Source organism: Salvelinus sp. IW2-2015, linkage group LG31 (genome assembly GCF_002910315.2).
Source record: "Salvelinus sp. IW2-2015 linkage group LG31, ASM291031v2, whole genome shotgun sequence".
Lineage (NCBI taxonomy): Eukaryota > Metazoa > Chordata > Actinopteri > Salmoniformes > Salmonidae > Salvelinus > Salvelinus sp. IW2-2015.
The window spans coordinates 24,709,792-24,714,675 of record NC_036870.1 but is presented as its reverse complement, the minus strand read 5'-3'; positions in this window follow the sequence as shown (position 1 = coordinate 24,714,675).

The window sequence follows — 4,884 nt, the reverse complement described above, 5'->3', positions numbered from 1 at the left end:
TAAACATGTGCACATTGGCCTGTAGGTACTAGGGTTTTTGGTGGTTGTTGTGTCTGAGTGAGGAAATAATTCATGAAATGTGTAAGATGTAGTCATTGAATGCATTTTTGTGCCAAAGCAATGAAAAATAAAATAATATCTCAATTAAATGAAGTGCATGTTTTCTGAGAACAGAGGAGAGTTAAAAAAACAAAATCTGAAAGCACAGAAAGTCACTCTGGGTCATGCAATATTAATGTATAAGTCACTGTGGGCCATGCAATATTAATGTATAGTCAACTGTGGCCATTTATATTATGTATAAGTCACTGTGGGCCATGCAATATTAATGTATAAGTCACTGTGGGCCATGCAATATTAATGTATAAGTCACTGTGGGCCATGCAATATTAATGTATAAGTCACTGTGGGCCATGCAATATTAATGTATAAGTCACTGTGGGCCATGCAATATTAATGTATAAGTCACTGTGGGCATGCAATATTAATGTATAAGTCACTGTGGGCCATGCAATATTAATGTATAAGTCACTGTGGGCCATGCAATATTAATGTATAAGTCACTTGTGGCCATCAATATTAATTGTATAAGTACGTGGGTCATGCAATAATTAATGTATAAAGTCACTGTGGGCCATGCAATTAATGTATAAGTCATGTGGGCATGCAATATTAATGTATAAGTCACTGTGGGCCATGCAATATTTAATGTATAAGTCACTGTGGGCCATGCAATATTAATGTATCAGTCACTGTGGGCCATGCAATATTAATGTATAAGTCACTGTGGGCCATGCAATATTAATGTATAAGTCACTGTGGGTCATGCAATATTAATGTATCAGTCACTGTGGGCCATGCAATATTAATGTATAAGTCACTGTGGGTCATGCAATTTAATGTATAAGTCACTGTGGACTTTGCATCAATGAGAGAAATGACACTTTCTGTCTCTTGAAAATGCTTTGAACTTTGGCACAAATGTTGTGAGAGCAACTCATGAGACACTGGTGCAGGTGTCCATTGGTGAGCCTGGAGCGATATTTGTTTTTGAATAAAGTTCATTGTGGAGAAGGCTGATTCACAGCTGTATGTGGAGCCACACATGGTCAGGATGTCTAGTGCCAGTTTCTTGAGAACAGGGACATCAGCTGCAGGCACCATCTTTCCATCTTTCCCCAGAAAGTAAGACAGGGTCACAAAAGCCACATTTTCTTGCAGCTCAATCAACTCCATTTGCAGTGATGCAACTTCTACCCGTCTGAAGATCTGTTTAGCTTCCTCTGACAACATCTACCCGTCTGAAGATCTGTTTAGCTTCCTCTGACAACATCTACCCGTCTGAAGATCTGTTTAGCTTCCTCTGACAACATCTACCCGTCTGAAGATCTGTTTAGCTTCCTCTGACAACATCTACCCATCTGAGATCTGTTTAGCTTCCTCTGACAACATCTACCCGTCTGAAGATCTGTTTAGCTTCCTCTGACAACATCTACCCGTCTGAAGATCTGTTTAGCTTCCTCTGACAACATCTACCCATCTGAAGATCTGTTTAGCTTCCTCTGACAACATCTACCCATCTGAAGATCTGTTTAGCTTCCTCTGACAACTTTTTGTGACTAAGATGGTTCTGGATTACCAGCAAGCAATTCTCTTCCAACAGTGAAATCCCAGGCCCTCGTCCCCGCAGGAGGCCTTTTGCCTTTTGGTAGGCCGTCGTTTTAAATGAGAATTTGTTCTTAACTGACTTGCCGAGTTAAAATAAAATTACAAAAAAGTAATCAAAGCTAGCTTTTAGGTTCTCCATCAGCTTCTGGATGAAATTGACATGGTAGGGAACATCTTTGTCTCCCTGCGTTTGCACCAGAAGATTGGGGAAGTGGACAAGTTTCTCCCTGGAGATCATTCTTGAAAAGCTCCAATTTCTTCTGGAAAGCCCAGACTGCTGCTATCATATCACACACTGTGTTGTCCTGCAGCTTAACATTCAGTTGATTGAGGTGTGATGTCATGTCTGTCACACTGTGTTGTCCTGCAGCTTAACATTCAGTTGATTGAGGTGTGATGTTCATGTCTGTCACACTGTGTTGTCCTGCAGCTTAACATTCAGTTGATTGAGGTGTGATGTCATGTCTGTCACACTGTGTTGTCCTGCAGCTTAACTTTCAGTTGATTGAGGTGTGATGTCATGTCTGTCAAAAAATGCTGCTGTTTCCCTCTTCTCGTATCAAGAAACTGAGTTGCCTTGTCACTATTTTGCCTCTGATAAGAAAGCTTTGATTTCCTCCTGAATGGCCCAGAATCGTTCAAAACCCTTCCTTCACTGAGCCATCTGACATGTGCAGTAGTAAGTCATCAAAGCTGGCATTAGCCTCTGTCAGAAAGCCTCGTAGCAGGCAGTGTTCTTTATCAGTTTCATCATGTTGTCATGACCTCAGAATACTCTTTTACCAGACTGGCCAACAGGACAGATTGATGGATGTTTGATGTCAGGACAGGGTGGTCCTCTTTCAAACGTGTAACCAGTCCCCTCCTCTTCCTGTCATGGCTGGAGCTCCGTCTGTGGTGATGGAGACCACTGACTTCAGATCTCTCCCCTTTTGGTCAGCATCCCTTTGACATCCTCTCCCTGTGTGTCTGCTTCTAGATTTGTTAAGCCCAACAGCTCATCCCACAATTCCGTCTTTGTTTCATAATAAAATCTGACAAACTGGTACTCGGTACTGGTACCGAGTCAGTGTGGAGGCTATATACAGGGGGTACCGGTACCGAGTCAGTGTGGAGGCTATAACAGGGGGTACTGGTACCGAGTCAGTGTGGAGGCTATATACAGAGGGGTACCGGTACTGAGTCAGTGTGGAGGCTATATACAGGGGGTACCGGTACCGAGTCAGTGTGGAGGCTATATACAGGGGGTACCGAGTCAGTGTGGAGGCTATATACAGGGGTACCGGTACCGAGTCAGTGTGGAGGCTATATACAGGGGGGGGGTACCGAGTCAGTGTGGAGGCTATATACAGGGGGGTACCGGGTACCGAGTCAGTGTGGAGGCTATATACAGGGGGTACCGGTAATCTTTATTGTTTACCTGCAAACAAGGTGTCAGCAACTTCACACATGCATTCTTTTACCATCTCAGCGTCAGTGTTTTCCCTAAACCCAAGCTATCCTCAGTGAACGCTCCGTTGCATGTTGTTGGGCTTTCAGGCAATTGACATGGACTTTTTGCCTCATATTGGGATTTGAGTTGTTTAATTTAAGTCTGATCTATATTACTATGCTTGGTGTAATGACGCTTAACATTGCCACTTTTCATGAGGGCTACGGACTCGCTGCATATCAGGCACATTTGTTTTGTTCTGGTTGTGGGGAGAATGCATTTTCCGTCCACTCGCCATCAACTTTWATTTTTTTGAACAAGCCATATTAACAAAGATACTGGTAATTAAGCTCATTCTATCTGTGATATTAACATTTGAACCTCAGTGAAATATTTCTGTTTCTTTCTGCCTGCTTGTTCCGAGGTGTTGTGGAGGATATTTACATTGATGTGATTGGGTAAGACATGGGCTCTTGCATTTAACCACGCGATTGGATTAGACGGGGCACTAGTAGAGGTGGGGGTTGCTTTGAGAGAGTGAGAGGAAGAGAGGTTGCCGAGTTAGAGAGGCCGTGGCGCCCGGGTAAAATTTGAAAGCTGTTTAAAAGAATTATTGATTGACTTTTATATAACTACTGTAAATCCTATGTTGTTCGGTCCGTATTGACTCTTCTCTGGGTCTGGATCCAGACCGCCGTCTGCCAGTTGAGTTTGGCTGCCCCATACAGTCTTCAGCCAGTGCTAAAACATTCTGCACTGTCTAGCATGTTTTGTTCTCTGTCAACTCTGCAGGGAAATTTGAAAGCCCATAAACACACTCATTTGTCAGCCGCTTGTAAAGTGTTTGAACACTTCGCTCTTGTGGTTTCCTTTTGAGTGTTCTGACAACAGCTATTAAATGAACATAGTTCCCAGTTGAAACACTTGCCATTGGCAGCGCTGCTCGGAGTATACACGTCCTGGTAATCCGCCTTGCTCTGCTGGCCTTGTGAATGTTGACCTGTTTAAAGGTCTTATCCACATCGGTGCGGAGAGCGTGATCACACAGTCGTCCGGAACAGCTGATGCTCTCATGCATGCAGTTTCTACTTGCCTCGAAGCGAGCATTGAAGTTATTTAGCTCGTCTGGTAGGCTAATGTCACTGGCAGCTTAGCTGTACCTTTTTGTGTTGTATAGTTTGAGCTGCACATCGACGGCGTGGAGCGTGTAGTATTGATTCATTTAGTCTTATTACTGTTATGATGTGTCATCTCTTAAGATTGAATATTACTATTTCTTGACTACTATTAAATTGTATCATAACTAAAAATCCAATATCCTTTATTGTACAGAATATATTGAATCTGGATAAATGGAACTATCTAAATTCTATACAAAGAAAGTGAAATTTAGAATGAAAGATTAGATAATGAAGAAAGAAGGTGAATGCGATAATCGCATGTGAGTGACTACAACGAGGACTTAGTTCAGGTCCAAGAAGGTTCTCGGAGTATGGTCCTTGACCTTGAGTGTTAGGAGAATAGGATTGTGTTCAAATACAATTTCTTTCTAGGAATTTGGTTTTGCAATTCTTCACCATTCAAACCATTTATTATGTATGTATTGTTCATTTTCTTAGGTTTGTCTTCTTGAAGTTTTGAATGTTGATAAGGGAAGCTGAAGAGGTCATAATATACTGTTTAGGCTTTCTACTGCCAAGTTTACAACCTTCACTATTACAGTGAAATGTTTTGTCCAGGAAGTTGTCTAAAAGGATTGAATTTGTTGTTGCCTAATTGTCTTT